Source organism: Triticum dicoccoides, chromosome 7A (assembly GCF_002162155.2).
Source record: "Triticum dicoccoides isolate Atlit2015 ecotype Zavitan chromosome 7A, WEW_v2.0, whole genome shotgun sequence".
In the NCBI taxonomy this organism is placed as follows: Eukaryota; Viridiplantae; Streptophyta; class Magnoliopsida; order Poales; family Poaceae; genus Triticum; species Triticum dicoccoides.
Genome location: NC_041392.1, coordinates 48,156,034 through 48,178,043, shown reverse-complemented (window position 1 = coordinate 48,178,043; position 22,010 = coordinate 48,156,034).

The window sequence follows — 22,010 nt, the reverse complement described above, 5'->3', positions numbered from 1 at the left end:
ACAACCGTTTATGCTTTCCAGAAATTCTACATTATTTCGGATCAACAATATGTCATCCACATATACTTATCAGAAATGTTGTAGTGCTCCCACTCACTTTCTTGTAAATACAAGTTTCTAACAAACATTGTATAAACCTAAAAGCTTTGATCACTCCAGCAAAGCATATATTCCGATTCCGAGATGCTTGCTCTAGTCCATAGAAGGATTGCTGGAGCCAGCATACCTTTTAGCATCTTTAGGATTGACAAAACCTTTTATTGCATCACATACAACTTTTTCTTACGAAAACTCATTTTGACATCCATTTGTCAGATGCTGACATGATTTCGACGGACTTAAGCATCGCTACGGGTGAGAAATTCTCATCGTAGTCAACTCCTTGAACTTGTGAAAAGACTCTTTCCCATAAGTCGAACTTCATAGACGGTAACATTACCGCCCACGTCCGTCTTCTTCTTAAAGATCCATTTATCTCAATGGCTTGCTGATCATCGGGCAAGTCCACCAAAGTCCATAATTTTTTCTGATACATGTATCCTATCTCGGATTTCATGGCTTCTAACCATTTGTCGGAACACGGGCCCACCATCGCTTCTCCATAGCTCGTAGGTTCATTATTGTCTAACAACATGATATTTAAGACAGGATTACCATACCACTCAGGAGTAGTACATATCCTTGTCGACCTATGAGGTTCGATAGCAACTTGATCCGAAGCTTCATGATCACTATCATTAACGTCCTCTTCAATAGACGTAGGCGCCATAGAAAACATCTTTCTGTGTCGCATCACTCTCTGGTTGAAGTGAAGGTTCGACAACCTCATCAAGTTCTATCTTCCTCCCACTCAATTCTTTCGAGAGAAACTCCTTCTTGAGAAAGGACCCGTCTTAGCGACAAACAATTTGCCCTCGGATCTGAGATAGAAGGTATACCCACCTATCACCTTTGGGTATCCTATAAAGATGTGTTTATCCGCTTTGGGTTCGAGCTTCTCCGGCTGAAGCCTTAAGCATCGCAGCCCCAAACATTAAGAAACGGCAACTTTGGTTTCTTGCCAAACCAATGTTCATATGGCGTCGTCTCAACAGACTTATATGGTGTCCTATCTAAAGTGAATGCAGCTGTCTCTAATGCATAACCTCAAAATAATAGCGGTAGATCGGTAAGAGACATCATAGATTGCACCATATTTCATAAGGTTCGATTACGACGTCCGGACACACCATTACCCTGTGGTGTTCCAGGTGGCTTCAACTGTGAAACAATTCCACAATGTCTTAAGTGTTTGCCAAACTCATAACTCAGAAATTCTCATTGATCAGATCGTAGGAATTTGATCTTCTTGTTATGATGATTCTTAACTTCACTCTGAAATCGCTTGAACTTTTCAAACGTTTCAGACTTGTGCTTCATTAAGTAAATATACCTATATCTACTCAAATCGTCAGTGAAGATGAGAAAATAGCGATATCCACCGCACGCTTCAATTATCATTGGATCACACGCATCAACATGTATGATTTCCAACAAGTCACTTGCCCATTTCATTGTACCTGAAAACGGGGTCTTAGTCATCCTGCCCATGAGGCATGGCTCGCATGTGTCAAGCGATTCAAAATCAAGTGACTCCAAACATCCATCGATATGGAATTTCTTCATGCATCTTACGCCAATATGACCTAAGCGGCAGTGCCACAAGAAAGTGGTACTATCTACATCTTTTGGCGTGAACATGTGTATTACTATGACCGAGATTCACTGAACCATTCACATAGGGTGCATGACCATGGAAGGTATTATTCATGTAAACAGAATAACCATTATTCTCTAACGTAAATGAATAACCGTATTGCAATGAACATGATCTAATCACATTCATGCTCAACGTAGACACCTGATAACATTTATCTAGGTTCAATACTAATCCCGAAGGCAGATGGAGCGTGCGATGGTGATCTCATCAACTTTGGAAACACTTCCAACACACATCATCACCTCGCCCTTAGCCAGTCTCCATTAGTCCGTAGCTTTTGCTTAAAGTCACCAATAATAGCAACTGAATCGGTATCCAATACCCAGGTGCTACCAGGAGTACTAGTGAGGTACACATTAATAACACGTATATTCTTTGTTGAAATTGCCAGCCTTCTTATCTACCATGCATTTGGGGTAATTCCGCTACCAGTGACCGTTCCCCTTACAATAGAAGCACTTAGCTCGGGTTTGGGTTCAACCTTGGGTTCCTTCACTGGAGTGGCAACTGGTTTGCCATCCATGAAGTTTCCCTTCTAGCCCTTGCCCTTCTTGAAACCAGTGGTCTTGTTAAACCATCAACACTTGATGCTCCTTCTTGATTTCTACCTTTTGCGGTCTTAAGCACCGTGAACAGCTCCAGGATCAACTCCATCCCTTGCATGTCATAGTTCATCACGAAGATCTAGTAGCTTAGTGATAGTGGCTAGAGAACTCTATCAATCACTATCTTATCTGGAAGTTTAACTCCCACTGCTTTAAGTGATTGTAGCACCCAGACATTCTGAGCACATTCTCACTAGCTGAGCTATTCTCCTCCATCTTGTTGGCAAAAGAACTTGTCAGAGGTCTCACACCTCTCAACACGGGCATGAGCCTGAAATCCCAATTTCAGCTCTTGGAACATCTCATATGTTCTATGGCGTTCAAAACGTCATTGGAATCCCGATTCTAGGCCGTAAAGTATGGTGCACTAAACTATCAAGTAGTCATCAGGATGTGTCTGTCAGGTGTTCACAACATCCACAGACGATGTTGTAGGGGTTTGCACATCGAGTGGTGCATCAAAGACGTAAGCCTTCTGTGTAGCAGTGAGGACACTCCTCGAAGTACGGACCTAGTCCGCATCATTGCTTACAATATCTTTCAACTTAATCTTTCTCTAGGAACGTATTGAAACAGGGAGCTACAACGTGAGCTATTTATCTACAACATATTTGCAAAGACAATTTAGACTATGTTCATGATAATTGAGTTCATCTAATCAAATTATTTAATGAACTCCCACTCAGATAGACATAACTCTAGTCATCTAAGTGAAACATGATCCGAATCGACTAGGCCTTGTCCGATAATCATGTGAGACGGACTAGTCATCAACGGTGAACATCTCATGTTGATCGTATCTTCTATATGACTCATGTTCGACCTTTCGGTCTTCCGTGTTCTGAGGCCATGTCTGTACATGCTAGGCTCGTCAAGTCAACCTAAGTGTTTCGCATGTGTCCCGAGGCCATGTCTGTACATGCTAGGCTCGTCAACACCCGTTGTATTCGAACGTTAGAATCTATCACACCCGATCATCACGTGGTGCTTCGAAACAACGAACCTTCGCAACGGTGCACAGTTAGGGCGAACACTTTTCTTGAAATTTTAGTGAGGGATCAGCTTATTTAGGATACCGTCGTTCTAAGCAAATAAGATGTAAAACATGATAAACATCAAATGCAATCAAATAGTGACATGATATGGCCAATATCATTTTGCTCCATTTGATCTCCATCTTCGGGGCTCCATGATCATCGTTGTCACCGGCATGACACCATGATCTCCATCATCATGATCTCCATCATCGTGTCTTCTTGAAGTTGTCTCGTCATCTATTACTTCTACTACTATGGCTAACGCTTTAGCAATAAAGTAAGTAATTACATGACGTTTATGTTGACACGCGGGTCATAAATAAATTAAGACAACTCCTATGGCTCCTGCCGGTTGTCATACTCATCGACATGCAAGTCGTGATTCCTATTACAAGAACATGATCAATCTCATACATCACATATATCATTCATCACATCCTTTTGGCCATATCACATCACAAGGCATATGCTGCAAAAACAAGTTAGACGTCCTCTAATTGTTGTTGCAAGTTTTTACGTGGCTGCTATAGGTTTCTAGCAAGAACGTTTCTTACCTACGCGAAAACCACAATGTGATATGCCAATTTCTATTTACCCTTCATAAGGACCCTTTTCATCAAATCTGATCCGACTAAAGTGGGAGAGATAGATACCCGTTAGCCACCTTATGCAACTAGTGCATGCCAGTCGGTGGAACCAGTCTCACGTAAGCGTACGTGTAAGGTCGGTCCGGGCCGCTTCATCCCACGATGCCGCCGAATCAAGATAAGACTAGTAACGGCAAGTAAATTGACAATATCGACGCCCACAACTGCTTTGTGTTCTACTCGTGCATAGAAACTACGCATAGACCTAGCTCATGATGCCACTGTTGGGGATCGTAGCAGAAATTTAAAATTTTCTACGCATCACCAAATCAATCTATGGAGTAATCTAGCAACGAGGGGAAAGAGAGTGCATCTACATACCCTTGTAGATCGCTAAGCGGAAGCGTTGCAAGAACGAGGATGAAGGAGTCGTACTCATAGCGATTCAGATCGCGGTTGATTCCGATCTAAGCGCCGAACCACGGCGCCTCCGCGTTCAACACACGTGCAGCCCGGTGACGTCTCCTACGCCTTGATCCAGCAAGGGGAGAAGGAGAGGTTGGGGAAGACTCCGTCCAGCAGCAGCACAACGGCGTGGTGGTGGTGGAGGAGCGCAGAACTCCAGCAGGGCTTCGCCAAGCACTACGAGAGACGAGGAGGGAGAGAGGTAGGGCTGCGCCAAGAGGGAGATGATCTCGTGTATGTTGCAGCCCCCAATACCTCAAGTATATATAGGGGAAGGGGAGGGGCTGCGCCCCCATCTAGGGTTCCCTCCCTAGGGGTGGCGGCAGCCCCAAAACCCATCTAGGGTTGCGGCCAAGGGGGGAGAGAGAGGAGGCGCACCTAGGGTGGGCCTTAAGGCCCATCTGCCCTAGGGTTTGCCCCCTTCCCCTCTAGGAGGCGCCTTGGGCCTTGGTCGGAGGCGCCCCAGCCCACCTAGGGGCTGGTCCCTTCCCACTATTGGCCCATGTTGGCCTCCGGGGCTGGTGGCCCCTCCCGGTGGACCCCCAGACCCCTCCGGTGGTCCCGGTACACTACCGGTGATGCCCGGAACACTTCCGGTGGCCAAAACCATACTTCCTATATATTAATCTTTACCTCCGAACCATTCCGGAACTCCTTGTGACATCCGGGATCTCATCTGGGACTCCCAACAACATTCGGTAACTACGTACATATTTTCCCTATAACCCTAGCGTCATCGAACCTTAAGTGTGTAGACCCTACGGGTTCAGGAGTCATGCAGACATGGCTGAGACAACTCTCCGGTCAATAACCAACAGCGGGATCTAGATACCCATGTTGGCTCCCACATGCTCCACGATGATCTCATCGGATGAACCACGATGTCAAGGATTTAATCAATCCCGTATACAATTCCCTTTGTCTAGTGGTATAGTACTTGCCCGATATTCGATCGTCGGTATCCCGATACCTTGTTCAATCTCGTTACTGGCAAGTCTCTTTACTCATTTCGTAACACATCATCCCATGATCAACTCCTTGGTCACATTGTGCACATTATGATGATGTCCTACCGAGTGGGCCCAGAGATACCTCTCCGTTTACACGGAGTGACAAATCCTAGTCTCGATCCGTGCCAACCCAACAGACACTTTCGGAGATACCTGTAGTGTACCTTTATAGCCACCCAGTTACGTTGTGACGTTTGGCACACCCAAACCACTCCTACGGTATCCGGGAGTTGCACAATCTCATGGTCTAAGGAAATGATACTTGACGATAGAAAAGCTTTAGCATACGAACTACACGATCTTGTGCTAGGCTTACGATTGGGTCTTGTCCATCACATCATTCTCCTAATGATGTGATCCCGTTATCAACGACATCCAATGTCCATGGTCAGGAAACTGTAACCATCTATTGATCAACGAGCTAGTCAACTAGAGGCTTACTAGGGACATGGTGTTGTCTATGTATCCACACATGTATCTGAGTTTCCTATCTATACAATTCTAGCATGGATAATAAACGATTATCATGAACAATGAAATATAATAATAATAACTAATTTATTATTGCCTCTAGGGCATATTTCCAACACTAGGGGCGTTAAACGATAGCGCTTGTTGGGAGGCAACACAACTTTATTTTTGTCCCTTGCTTTTTGTTCCTGTTTAGTAATAAATAATTCATCTAGCCTCTGTTTAGATGTGTTTTTATGTTTTAATTAGTGTTTGTGCCAAGTAGAACCGTTGGGAAGACTTGGGGGAAGTCTTGTTGATCTTGCTGTAAAAAACAGAAACTTTAGCGCTCACGAGAATTGCTGCCATTTTTATTTGGAAAGTGATATTTAGTTAATTATTTTTTCAGATGATTAACAGATAAATTCCTCAAGTCCAGAAATTTATTTAGATTTTTTGGGATTCCGGAAGTTTGCGTTAGTCACAGATTACTACAGACTGTTCTGTTTTTTAGTTATAGATACATCTATTTTATCCATTTCTAGGACAAGTATTTCCGGACGGAGGGAGTAGTTTATAAACCATACAGAAGTTGGAATACAGTAGGTTTAACACCAATATAAATAAAGAATGAGCTCATTACAATACCTTGAAGTGGTGTTTTGTTTTCTTTTCCTAACGGAGCTCACGAGATTTTCTATTTTGAGTTTTGTGTTGTGAAGTTTCCAAGTTTTGGGTTAAGTTTTGATGGATTATGGAACAAGGAGTGGCAATAGCCTAAGCTTGGGGATGCCCGAGGCACCCCAAGGTAAAATTCAAGGACACCCAAAAGCCTAAGCTTGGGGATGCCCGGGAAGGCATCCCCTCTTCCGTCTTCGTTCATCGGTAACTTTACTTGGAGCTATATTTTTATTCACCACATGATATGTTTTTTTCTTGGAGCGTCATTTCATTTTATTTTGTTTTGCATGCTGTTTGAATAAAATAACAAGATCTGAAATTCTTAAATGTTAGAGAGTCTTCACATAGTTGCATAATTATTCGACTACTCATTGATCTTCACTTATATCTTTCAGAGTAGTTTGTTGTTGCTCTAGTGCTTCACTTATATCGTTTTAGAGCACGGTGGTGGTTTTATTTTATAGAAATAGATGAACTCTTATGCTTCACTTATATTATTTTGAGAGTCCTAAACAACATGGTAATTTGCTTTGGTTATGAATTTAGTCCTAATATGATGGGCATCCAAGAGGGATATAATAAAAACTTTCATATAAAGTGCATTGAATACTATGAGAAGTTTGATACTTGATGATTGTTTTGAGATATGAGGATGGTAATATTAGAGTCATGCTAGTGAGTAGTTATGAATTTGAGAGATACTTGTATTAAAGTTTGTGATTCCCGTAGCATGCATGTATGGTGAACCGTTATGTGATGAAGTCGGAGCATGATTTATTTATTGATTGCCTTCCTTATGAGTGGCGGTCGGGGACGAGCGATGGTCTTTTCCTACCAATATATCCCCCTAGGAGCATGCGCGTAGTACTTTGTTTCGATAACTAATAGATTTTTGCAATAAGTATGTGAGTTCTTTATGACTAATGTTGAGTCCATGGATTATACGCACTCTCACCCTTCCACCATTGCTAGCCTCTCTAATACCGCGCACCTTTTGCCGGTATCATACACCCACCATATACCTTCCTCAAAACAGCCACCATACCTACCTATCATGGCATTTCCAGAGCCATTCCGAGATATATTGCCATGCAACTTTCCACCGTTCCATTTATTATGACACGCTTCATCATTGTCATATTGCTTTGCATGATCATGTAGTTGACATCGTATTTGTGGCAAAGCCACCGCTCATAATTCTTTCATACATGTCACTCATGAGTCATTGCACACCTGGTACACCACCGGAGGCATTCATATAGAGTCATATCTTGTTCTAAGTATCGAGTTGTAATTCTTGAGTTGTAAGTAAATAAAAGTGTGATGATCATCATTATTAGAGCATTGTCCCAGTGAGGAAAGGATGATGGAGATTATGATTCCCCCACAAGTCGGGATGAGACTCCGGACTAAAAAAAACATAAAAAAGAGGCCATAAAAAAGAGGAAAGGCCCAAATAAAATAAAAATAAAAAAAGAGGCCATAATAAAAAAATTAAAAAATGAGAGATGGGACAATGCTACTATCCTTTTACCACACTTGTGCTTCAAAGTAGCACCATAATCTTTATGATAGAGAGTCTCCTATGTTGTCACTTTCATATACTAGTGGGAATTTTACATTATAGAACTTGGCTTGTATATTTCAATGATGGGCTTCCTCAAAATGCCCTAGGTCTTCATGAGCAAGCAAGTTGGATGCACACCCACTAGTTTCTTTTGTTGAGCTTTCATACACTTATGGCTCTAGTGCATCCGTTGCATGGCAATCCCTACTCACTCACATTGATATCTATTGATGGGCATTTCCACAGCCCGTTGATACGCCTAGTTGATGTGAGACTATCTTCTCCCTTTTTGTCTTCTCCACAACCACCCTTCTATTCCACATATAGTGCTATATCCATGGCTCACGCTCATGTATTGCGTGAAGATTGAAAAGGTTTGAGAACACCAAAAGTATGAAACAATTGCTTGGCTTGTCATCGGGGTTGTGCATGATTTAAATATTTTTTGTGCTAAAGATGGAGCTTAGCCAGGCTATATGATTTTGTAGGGATAACTTTATTTGGCCATGTTATTTTGAGAAGACATGATTGCTTTATTAGTATGGTTGAAGTATTATTATTTTTATGTCAATATTAAACTTTTGTCTTGAATCTTATGGATCTTAATATTCTTGCCACAATAAAAAGATTTACATGGATAAATATGTTAGGTAGCATTCCACATCAAAAATTCTGTTTTTATCATTTACCTACTCGAGGACGAGCAGGAATTAAGCTTGGGGATGCTGATATGTCTCCAACGTATCTATAATTTTTGATTGTTCCATGCTATTATATTATCAACCTTGGATGTTTTATATGCATTTATATGCTATTTTATATGATTTTTGGGACTAACCTATTAACCTAGAGCCTAGTGCCAGTTTCTGTTTTTCCTTGTTTTAGAGTATCGCAGAAAAGGAAAATCAAACAGAGTCCAATTGACCTGAAACTTCACGGAACTTATTTTTGGAATGGAAGCAATCCAGAAGACTTGGGGTGTACGTAAGACAGGCATCGAGGAAGGCACGAGGCAGGGGGGGCCCACCCACCCCCTTGGGCGCGCCCTCCACCCTCGTGGGCCCCTCGTGGATCCCCTGACGTATTTCTTTCTCATATATGTACCAATATACCCTAAAACCATCGGGGAGCAGAATAGATCGGGAGTTCCGCCGCCAAAAGCCTCCGTAGCCACCGAAAACCAATCTAGACCCGTTCCGGCACCCTGCCGGAGGGGTGAATCCCTCTTCGGTGGCCATGTTCATCATCCCAGCGCTCTCCATGACGAGGAGGGAGTAGTTCTCCCTCGGGGCTGAGGGTATGTGCCAGTAGCTATGTGTTTGATCTCTCTCTCTCTCTCTCTCTCTCTCTCTCTCTCGTGTTCTTGAGGTGATACGATCTTGATGTATCGCGAGCTTTGCTATTATAGTTAGATCTTATGATGTTTCTCCCCCTCTACTCTCTTGTAATGGATTGAGTTTTCCCTTTGAAGTTATCTTATCGGATTGAGTCTTTAAGGATCTGAGAACACTTGATTTATTTCTGGCGTGGGATACCCGTGGTGACAATGGGGTATTCTATTGATCCACTTGATGTATGTTTTGGTGATCAACTTGCGGGTTCCGCCCATGAACCTATGCATAGGGGTTGGCACACATTTTCGTCTTGACTCTCCGGTAGAAACTTTGGGGAACTCTTTGGAGTACTTTGTGTTGGTTTGAATAGATGAATCTAAGATTGTGTGATGCATATCGTATAATCATACCCACGGATACTTGAGGTGACATTGGAGTATCTAGGTGACATTAGGGTTTTGGTTGATTTTTGTCTTAAGGTGTTATTCTAGTACAAACTCTATGATAGATTGAACAGAAAGAATAGCTTCATGTTATTTTACTAAGCACTCTTGAATAGATCGATCAGAAAGGATAACTTTGAGGTGGTTTCGTACCCTACCATAATCATTTCGTTTGTTCTCCGCTATTAGTGACTTTGGAGTGACTCTTTGTTGCATGTTGAGGGATAGTTATATGATCTAATTATGTTATTATTTTGAGAGAACTTGCACTAGTGAAAGTATGAACTCTAGGCCTTGTTTTAACACATTGCAATACCGTTTGTGCTCACTTTTATCATTAGTTACCTTGCTGTTTTTATATTTTCAGATTACAAAAACCTTTATCTACCATCCATATACCAGTTGTATCACCATCTCTTCGCCGAACTAGTGCACCTATACAATTTACCATTGTATTGGGTGTGTTGGGGACACAAGAGACTCTTTGTTATTTGGTTGCAGGGTTGCTTGAGAGAGACCATCTTCATCCCACACCTCCTACGGATTGATAAACCTTAGGTCATCCACTTGAGGGAAATTTGCTACTGTCCTACAAACCTCTGCACTTGGAGGCTCAACAACGTCTACAAGAAGAAGGTTGTGTAGTAGACATCAGGCCGTGGGCGGCCGCCCTGCATTGGTAGGTGGTGGCGGTGGCGCGGTGGTGGTCTGCCATGATCTTCTCCCGTCGCGGTGGTGGCTCATGGCGGTGGTCCGGGTCGTTCACGGCAGTGGCTAGTCCTCTCTGGCGTCGGCCCGTCGGTGTGCGACCTGTGTGGACCTCCGACCCTCCTCTTCGGGCGTCCGTCCGCTATCTTTGTCGACGGTTGGCCCTCCCCAGCGACGGTCCATCACTCGTCTCGCACCCAGCAGCAGGACGAAGCTCGTCTCGTGCCCGGCAGCAGGACTGACCTTGTCTCGCGCCCGGCTGCAGGACCAAGCTTGTCTCGTGCCCGGCAGCAGGACCATGCTCATCTCGTGCCAGGCAGCAGGACCGAGCTCATCTCGTGCCCGGTGCCGAGGATGGGGTGATGGAGGCCATCCTTGGCTAGCCTATTGGGTCTCGGCACTGGGGGCAACCCGCGGGTGCGAAAGGCGGGTCCTTTCCACTCGTGTCTTTGGTCGGGGTACGTAGCGGCAAATCTCGTGTGAGGAGGTGTCAAGGTCATGGATGTCGGTGTGGCGACCCTGATGGTGGCTCCGCGGGGCTCTTCGGCAGAGCCCGTGGCTTGGTGCTGCCCTATTGCCATGGCTGTGTGGGCGGCGTGGTGTGGCGTTCTGCGGCAGTGATTGGTGGCCGGGGTGAAAACCTGCTCTCCCTTCGGATGGACCGGCGGCGGCAGACTCGCTCCCTTCTTGAAGGAGTCGTCATGGCTCTCATTGCCCTTCGTGTTACTCCGTGGGAAACTCTGATCCTCGGATCGGGCGGCGGCGCCGCTCTAGTGTCGTCCGCTTCATGAAGGCACCGCCTTGGAGCCCATGGTTCATCATATGTGGTTTCACCTATTCGCGTAGTGCTAGGGATGGTGTTACTGCGCTCAGCGCCTATGTATCTTGCCTTGGGTGTGTGTGTGCGGATGTTGTGTGGGTGTGCGTTTGTACTGGGTGATGTTGATCGATGCTTTATATATAAAGCGGGGCGAAAACCTTTTTCGGTAACAACTCATCTAGGTTAACTTTCGGGAGTTTCCGAATATATACGAATTTTCAGCGTTGGAATCACGCGAAGAGGAGCTACAGGGGGCCCACAAGGTATCTTGGCATGGCCGCCCCACTGGCTGTACACAAGTACCTTGTCACCTCCTCATGGCTCTTGTGGTACTCTCTCGAAGTTTTGGGGGTCTCTTATGTTCCAAAAAAATTTGTCAAAAAGTTTCGTTGCGTTTGGACTTTGTTGGGTATGGATTTCTAGAAAAAACAAAAACAAACAAAAACAACAATTGGCACTGGGCACTATGTTAATATGTTAGTCCATGAAAATCATATAAAAGTGCACCAAAATTATAAAAAATATAATTAACATGGCATGGATTCTTCATAAATTATAGATACGTTGGAGATATATCAGAGCCTTCCCGAACCTCAACCTCGAGCTCGAGATTTATTGACGGGAACGCCCAACGCCTAGGGTTTTCCTCCTCTCGGGCGATTTGATCGCCCCTGAGTCCTCCCACCGCCGCAAGGCTAGATCGATGTTCACGCCGATCGCGTAGCGCCCATCCACGTCAAGATGTCATCTCCCTCGGATCCTAACTTGGCCACGAGCGGAGGTGCATCGGCGGCCGCCAACGCCGTCCTGGAAGAATTCTTTGATCAACTAGATCTGAACGACGAGGAGTTCCATGATGTTGAGATTGATGAAGAGGATCCCGAAATCAAAGAGTGCGTACAGTGACTAGCCCTTGCTAGGGTTCACATCGACAAGAATTTCTCATCGGCAACCTTCTATAAGGATATGAGGGCAGCCTGGAACCCGGCACAACGGGTAAGATTTTGCCCGGTCGTACCTAACAGATTCGTTGTCCAAGCCTCTTGCCTGGGCGACTGGGAGAGGATGATGATGCAGGGCCCTTGGCTCTTCCGCAACATGGCGGTTCTGATGTGCCTATATGATGGCTTCACAAAGGCGGACGATGTGGTGTGTGATCATATGCCCATCTGGCTACAGATACATAAGTTACCTGATCCCTACTGCAGACAGGGTATTGTGGAGAGGCTCCTGAAGGGGGCCGGCGAGATCTTGGAGATGCGGTTAAACGGCAACACCCGTGGAGACTATGTTAGGGTTAGGGTTAACCATGACATCAAACAGCCCCTCACAAAGTTTGTGAGTATTGTTCGTGCTCAGGAGAGGCAAGTTTATCTGGTGCGGTATGAAAAGTTGGCACGTTTCTGCAGTTTCTGCGGCCGGATAGGACATGAGCATAAAGAGTGTGGATCTGGTGTTCATGAGAAGAAGAATCTCAAGTTTGGTGATTGGCTATATGCCGAGGGTCCTAGCCGGCCCAGGCCTGACCAAAACCCCAGGAAGGTAGATGTACCTCGGCAGCAGAAGAAGAATGGCAGCCCGAGTGCTCCTTTGGACCCTGACCCTAAGGCTATGGATCCTGAAACGCTTGATACTGCCACAAGCCCGATGAAGATACCGGGTGCACTTATGGAAGTTGATAAGGATGTGAGGAAGAGGCTGAACATGGACAATGCTGGAGTTGATGATGTGCACAGACCGAAAAGTAAGGACACAGTTTTGGCCATCATGGATGGCAGTCCTCATGAACCGGGAGAAAATGCTTCACCAACAAGCAGCTCGTGAGCAGTAAATGGGCTAGACTCACCAAGGATCATGCTTCCACGGAGAAATCGGCGGCTTCCCTCGAGGAAGACCGCCGGATACAATGAATACCTTAGTTTGGAACTGCCGGGGAGGGGGGGGGGGACCGCCAGACAGTTCGTGAGGTTTTGGCCCTCGCAAAAGCCAATAACCCCAAGCTTGTCTTTCTATGTGAAACAAGGCAAGCTACTGAGAAAGTAGAGAAGCTGCGATGGAGACTCGGTCTGAAGGGTTTTCATGGACTGAGTAGTGATGGAAGAAGTGGAGGCTTAGCACTTTTCTGGGATGAGTCCCTTTCCGTCACGGTGATTGATTCTTGTAATCGTTTTATTGATGTTAGGATTGTCGATGGTGGGTCAAGCACTTCTTGGCGAGGCACCTTTGTCTATGGGGAGCCTCGGGTTGAAAATCGATATCGCATGTGGGAGCATCTTTCTAGGCTCCGTGCCTACTCGTGCGAGCCGTGGATGGTGTGTGGTGATTTCAATGAAGCTCTGTGGCAACATGAGCATCTATCGAGGACCGAGCGCTCGGAGGCTTAGATGTTGGCTTTCAGAGATTGTTTGGAGAGGTGCGTGCTTGAGGACCTAGGTTTTTCGGGTTTGCCATTCACATATAACAATGGCCAGTCTTCAGACCGCAATGTTCAGGTCCGCTTGGACCGTGCTTGTGCTGATGAAGCTTGGCGTGAGATCTTTCTGCTAGCAAAGGTGGTACACTTGACCACCTCATGTTCGGATCATTGCCCCCTATTGATACAACTGGAGGGGATACAAGACCAGCAGCGTCGACCTTCTTGCTTGCGCTATGAAATCATGTGGGAACGGGATAGTGTCCTTACCAATGTTATCGCTGAAGCTTGGAATAAACACAAGTCCCCTGGCAGTTTGGGCTCGGTAGCCACGTCCTTGCGGGAGGTTTTAAAGGAACTAAAGGAGTGGAGTCGTTTGAAGTTTGGCAATGTGTTAAAGGACATTGAGAGGCTCTGATCGCAACTAGCAGACTTGCAACTGGCTGGAGCGGACCGGGCTCAGGTACGGGACAAAATGAACCAGCTTGACGAGCTTTTATACAGGGAGGAAATGCTATGGCTCCAGCGGTCACGCATCACCTGGCTCAAGGAGGGTGAACGTAATACCAAATATCTGCACCGAAAAGCGGTATGGCGTGCTCGTAGGAATCTGATTCAACGTCTTCGGAAACAAGATGGAACATGGTCTACTGCTCCGTCAGAGATGGAAAGAATGGCTCATTCTTACTTTAAGGAGATCTTCACCAAAGACCCGACCCTCTCCCCGGACGATGTTTTGGATTGTATTGTTCCAAAAGTTACAGAGGAGATGAACGCTTCCCTGTGCAGGCCCTACTCTGACGAGGAAATCTCTAATGCGTTATTTCAGATCGGACCACTGAAAGCTCCGGGATGTGATGGTCTCCCTGCCAGGTTCTTTCAGCGAAATTGGGCACTGCTGAAAACAGAGATTATTGAGGCGGTTCATGAGTTCTTTGCTTCTGGAGTTATGCCTGATGGAGTTAATAACACGACTATTGTGCTAATTCCTAAGGTCCCTCATCCGAACGATCTGAAGGACTTTAGATCAATAAGCTTGTGCAATGTTATATACAAGATAATCTCTAAGTGTATGGTAAACAGACTTCGTCCTAGCCTGTCTGATCTTATCTCTGAAAATCAAAGTGCCTTCATCCCTGGGAGGCTGATTTCTGACAACTCTATTATTGCGTTTGAATGCCTTCACCATATTCAGTCGGAAAGAAACAATGCACCCGGCCACTATGCTTATAAGCTAGATCTCTCTAAGGCCTATGACAGGGTGGACTGGGTTTTTCTGGAGAAAGCTTTGGTTAAATGGGGCTTCTCGGCCAATTGGATAGCTCATGTTATGGCTTGTGTTTCGTCGGTAAAGTACTCGGTAAAATTCAATGGGAAGCTACTGGAGTCCTTCTCCCCCTCAAGGGGACTCCGCCAAGGTGATCCACTGTCTCCATTCCTCTTCTTATTTGTAGCTGATGCTCTCCCTGCGTTGATTGAAAAGGCTGCAAGGGAAGATGGTCTCAATGGGGTCAGAATTTGTAGAGGTGCTCCAATGATCACCCACCTTTTGTTTGCGGATGACTCACTTCTATTCTTTCAAGCAAATAATCAGCAGGCATTATTAGTGAAAGGGGTGTTGAACACATTTGCGACGGCGACAGGACAACTTATTAACCCGTCGAAGTGTTCCATTCTATTCTCAAATCAATGCCATCATGATATGGTTAAGGAGGTCAAAGACACGCTGGACATCACCCAGGAGGCGTTTGAGCCTAAATATCTGGGCTTGCCGGTTCCGGAGGGGAGGATACACAAAGGGCACTTTGAGTCTATTTAAGAGCGTTTGCGGAAAATCCTTGTGGACTAGAGTGAGCAGTACATGTCTTCAGGGAACAAGGAGATACTAATCAAATCAGTGGCTCAGGCCATTCCAGCATATGTTATGAGCGTTTTCAAACTCCCGGCATCGGTCTGTGATGAGCTAACAAGGATGATTCATCAGTACTGGTGGGGGGGTGGAGAACGGAAAGAAGAAGATGGCCTGGATGGGCTGGGATAAATTGCGTCTACCTAAGTCCATGGGGGGCATGGGTTTTAGGGACATGAGGGCGTTTAACCAGGCGCTGCTAGCTAAGCAGGCCTGGAGGCTATTGGACCGGCCGGATAGTCTTTGTGCGTGTCTTCATGGCGAGTTGGTAATGGCATGAAGATCCGTGCTTGGAGAGATCCTTGGGTGCCTCGGCCTTTCTCCTTTCGTCCGATTACCCCGAAGGGAAACTGTCGGTTCCATAGGGTCTCGGACTTCTTAGACGATAATGGTGCGTGAAGCAGGATCGTTTAAGGGAATTCTTTTGGCAGATGGATATTGACCACATTCTGAAAATAAGAACTTCGCCTCGTCAGAGAGATGATTTCCTGGCATGGTACCCGGAGAAGAGTGGGGTGTTTACGGTGAGAAGTGCCTACAAGTTGGCTACATGTGATCATAATTCTGCCGCTGATAATGGCGCTCGAGCACAGTACCAGATGGAAGCCAATCGGGGTGGAACTATGTGTGGCGGTCCGGGGTACCGCAGAAGATGAAGATCCATGCGTGGAGATGTGTATCAGGAACTCTGGCAACACAGAGTTACAAAGCCTTCCGCCACTTGGCAACGCGCTCAACCTGCTTGCTTTGCGGCGTCGAGGAGGAGGACTCATTCCATGCTATGGTAACCTGCCCACATGCGAGAATGCTCTGGACAAATATGCGCCTTCGGTGGCCACTCCCAGACGACGATCTTCTCATCCATGATGGAAGGGAGTGGCTGCTCACCCTGCTGTCGAAATGCTCGTCGGACGTTCGAGACATGCTGATTATGTTTCTCTGGCGGATTTGGCAGCTCCGGAATGATCTGACGCACGGGAAGGAAACACCCCCTGTGTCAGCCACTGTCGAATTTCTGGACAGTTACTACGTGTCTATAAGACTCGCTGCGTGCTACCCCACGGAGGAGATCATTAAAGGTAAGATGCCGACCTCGGCGATGGCGCTGCCAACCCCCAGAATCATGCCATCGGCGGACCCCTGGCCGGCTCCGCCGCTTGGTAGGCTGGCGCTATCTGTCGACGGTTCCTTTCTGCAGGAGGATGGCTCTGCGGGCATCGGTATGGTGCTCAGGAATGATAGAGGGGAGATTCAAATGGCAGCCTACCGGTTTATCTTCCATTGCAATGACCCTCTTGAGGCGGAATTGCATGCGATCATGCAGGGGATGGCCCTTGCATTACAACATTCTGCGCTACCGGTGGTGGTTCAAACGGATTCCGCTCAAGCATTGTCTAGCTTGACAAATGATGCACTCCTTCGCTCGGCCTATGGACAGATCATCATGGAGATCAAGTCACTTTTAGATAATAGGGAGTTTTTTCCTCAAAAGATTAGTAGACTTCAAAATAGAGTTGCCGATCGGTTAGCTAAGTATAGCCGCACCGAGCGGGCCACGGCAGTTTGGCTTGGTTTGGTTCCACCATGTATCGAGGATTTGTGGCCTCTCGACTGTAACTCTATTTCTATGCAATAAACCCCCTTTATCCCCGCAAAAAAAAGAGATTTATTGACGGGAAATGTAGCGGGATGGTGAGTTCATTCGTCCTGAAGGGAGAACATGTCGGACACTGCCGGCTTCAGCATGTGCTGCTCAGCTTCTTCAGTCCGAGCCCCGAAGCATCCGTCGGTGGCATGCAAACTGCACTAGCTGCCAGCAAGTGGCTGTGCTTCGCCAGTGGCTTCATTAAGAGGTTGAGCGCAAGCATCAAAGCACTGGGCGTGGTGGGGGTAGGACCGGCCCATAGGTCGGGCAAATAAGGTGACAGCCTTGGCCCGAAGAGGAGGAAGGCTCCAAATGTTAAATCGAGAATGCTATTTTCCTGGCACATACGATCGCTTCTGTCTGTTTTTTTTTCTTCGATCTTTCTTTACGATCGCTTCCGCTCCCGCCCGCTCTTGATCCTGGGAGTCGAACCTGAACAAACCACCTAAACAAACTCTATGTTGTGATTTGATTCTTGTTACGTACTTTTCATACCTTTATGTTGAGGTAGATTTTTCTACTCACATATCTGGTCGAGTGTTATTCTGCTGTCGTTTTCTGTTTTTTTACAAACTTCTTACCAAAAAATATACAAAACATACATTTTTATCAAAAATAAATTAGAGATGTGAGTTGAGCTCACAATTTAACATATAAGACTAGACTCTTGTACTCTTTGTACATAGATATGAGCTGAGTTCATGGTCTTAACATGATAAGTTATTCACCGCAACCTTGATAACTTACGTACAAATATTGTAAAAACTTCGATCAGGTGAAAAACCATTTTTGAAACACACCCCGATAACTCGTGTGAAAAATAGCATGATAATATAAGTACCATATACATGATAATTTTGGTCCAGTGGGGGAGTGTTGTTTGACGATAATTTATATGTAAATAGCATGGTAACTCACGCATAACAAACTTGATCACTTATATACAAAAATCGTGATAACTTTTGTACAAACATCCTTATAGCGTGCTAGTGGTGTGGCCTACGTAAACGACTTGTTTTTGGCGAGATATAGATCTCATAACTTGATGAACAAATATTATGTTAACTTTGACCTAGAAAAAAGTTGCTTAAATATACTCCGGCATCTTCAGTGGTACGTAAGACTCACGGTATTTTTGACCCGACAGAAAATAGTGGTTAAATACATAACTTGATGACTTCAATATAAATAGCATGGAAATATGCGCACCATAGACCAGATAACTTAGGGGCACAGACAATGTGATAACTTTGACCTGGGATTTTTCTTTCTTAAAATCATATCTTCAATTACTTATGTGTAAAATAATATGGTAATATACGCACCGCTTACCTGATAACTTAGGTCCAAACACCACGGTAATTTTTATCCGGGAAAGAAAATGTTGAAGACACATCCGCGATAACTTCTGTATAAATAGCATGATAATATACGACAACAAACCTGATAACTTAGGTACAAATACCCTGGTAACTTTAATCTGAGGAAAAAAGGTTGTTTAAAATGTAACTCCGGTAACTTTTGTGTACCCACACATCTGATAACTTATGTACAAAACACCATAGTAACTTTTTACTTGGGCGAAAATATTTGTTGTGCGTGAGTTATCATGGTGTTTGTTCGTGAGTTATCAGGTTCGTGCATATACATTATCACGCTCTTTACAAAAAAGTTACTGGGGTATGTTACAACTTTTTTCTTTGGGCAAAAAGTTAAGCAGTGTTTGTGAGTGAGTTAACAGGTTTGCGGCTTATATATTACCATGCTCTTTATAAAGAAATTATTGGGGTTTGTTACAACAACAAAAAATCATGTGGTCAGAAAATTTACCATAATGTGTTGTGCGTGAGTTATCAGATTCATGACGTAATAAATTATCATGCTCTTTTTCCAGATAAGTTATCGGGGTGTGTTACAACAACACTTTTTCTTCACAGTTACCACAAAGATTTTGTGAGTGAGTTATCAGATTCGTGGCGTATAATTACCATGCTCTTTTACAGATAAGTTATCGAGGTGTATTATTACAACACTTTACCTAGGGTCAAAAGGTTACAACGGCGCGCGAGTTATCAGGTCTGTGATGCATGGATTACCATGTACAAAAGGAAAGGAAATTTGGCAAATAAAAAAGAAAGAAAAAAAACAGCTCGTTTTTTTGGTCGCGTATGTAGAAGTACAAATATTTATTGGCATTCTATGTAATCACAACTTGAAACTAGACCAGATGGATATGACAAGCGATCTTGAATCAAGAGGTAGTGAGTTTAACTCCCACCTTATAGCACTTTTTACCATGTTTTTTCTACCATGCTAGGAAATAAAATGAAGCGGGAGAAGTGATGGGATGGGATCGAGAAAGAAGGATGTGCGCCAGAAAAATCGCACAGGATATGTTTACCACAGTCCGGTATAAATATTACCCAACCTAATTATAGCCAGAATTTAAGCTAGTTCAGTTGGTTGTGAACAGCTATGGTGAACTGTACGTAGTGGGTTTGACTCCCACTTCGTACATTTTTTTACCATGCCAGAAAAGAAACGAGAGAAGGGAGGGGAACGAAGTGGGGAGCGGGAGAAGCGATCATGCGGATTTGTCGCTAACGACCAGTCGACTGGTCGTTAGCACAGTCCATGTTAAATATATTACTAACCGCTATAATATAAGTCCAAAATATTATTGCGTATGGGTGAAATAAAATCTTAATTTTAAACAATATGACACATCAAAGTGACAACCAATCTAATAGGAGGCAAAAAGCTTCATTAGCCTACTACTCTCTCCGATAGACATCCTGAGGTTTGTAGTGAAATATATGTAAAGTAGAGTTCTACGTTTAATCCGTACATCACTTTTTCTTTCAGAAGCTGACATAACTCTTGTATACACCATATGAAACCGAATGTCTATATTAACATAAAAAATAAACGCGTGTGCATAACGGAATTGGTGATATGTTTACGTGATTTGATGGTCGGTGCTATTACAGTACCATGCATATGTTGAAATGATTACCGAATCTAACTTACAACACATTTGTAAACGATACAATTTATACTCTACATGGTTCTATAAATATGCACACTTAATAATATACTAGAAATTACCATTAAGATATTAGTTATACATTACTTTTTGGAAACCTCTAATGTGATATTGAATTAAACTAAATTATACATGAACATATGCACATACATACAAAAATATACGTGTGGACAATATAATTTGTGGATTCTCACAAAATAATTTAAAGATAATTTCCATTATAACACTTGATTTTAATTTAGCATAAAGAAATGATCGATGACATACACTACAATTGATAACCAATATAAAGTGGTTAACTATACCACCTAAATTATGTGGTTAACTATCCTAACTAAGTAATAAAAATTTAAACTTCTTAACATTATATTATGATGGAATATCAAAATAAATAAGTATAAGTTCGGTATAAAACTATTTATTTTATTTTGCCCCGGGTGCCAAGTCAATTTTTTTTCATGTTGTCTCTAGTTAGAATAGTATTCTGATATACTTCCCAAACTAAAATTTGGATCTTAAGAGTTAATTGGGCATCCCAAAAATCCATTTGAAGTTAGAACAAGCAAAGTTTCTCTCCAGCCACATACATTTTGTGCTATACTTTTTTGAACTGTCTAGTTTCCAATACACCTCATCACGGAGTTCATTGTGTGTTAGCATTAACAAATCATTTTTCAATTCTTCTCTCTGTTTCACTATCTCACGAGACACCCTTGTCCTAAAAGAAGAGATCTGATTCAAGGAACCAATTTTGTCAACAATACAGTTTTGTTCAACACATATTTAAAACAGGAAAAGGAATTTAAAGTAATTCTACCCTTCAATTCATCCAAACCACATCCCCACTATTCAGTTTGATCAGTCTGCCCAGAGATTTCCAACATGACGAGTCACTACTTTTTGATTTTACTATAGCAACAGAGGATTTTTTTTAATTATTTTTCCTTAACAATATCTTGCCAAAGTTCCTTATTTTTATAAGGTTTCCACCATCATTTCAGCAGCAAACTTATATTTTGTTTTCTCAAGTACTTTACCCCAAGGCCCCACTTCTTTTTGGATCCACAAATACGACCCCACTTTACCATATGATAACCTTTTTTCCCCTTTAGTATGGCAGAAATTTTTTCTTTTAGGTTTGCCCCACTTCTCCAAAGTGGTTTTTATTTAGCAAAAACATAGACATGTAAAAGTTGGGACATGTGACATCACATAATTCACTTTTATAAGGCTTCCTCCTATAGAGAGCACTTCACTAATTCAATTCTCACATTGATCGATGAATTTATCATCCACAAATAGTCAATCACTACATTTAAAAAAACCAGCATAACTAACGGGCATAAGAATAGAAGATTATTCAATGTATGTCCGACAAAATGGACTAATACACCCTTGTGACGAAGTTGTGCAAGAAAACACACATGAGGCATACTGAGACCGGCTAAAGCCAAATCTACCCTATGATGAAAACTTGGCAAACCATGCATGATTATGGTGTAGAACAAAATACATGCTTATTAGTTATTTA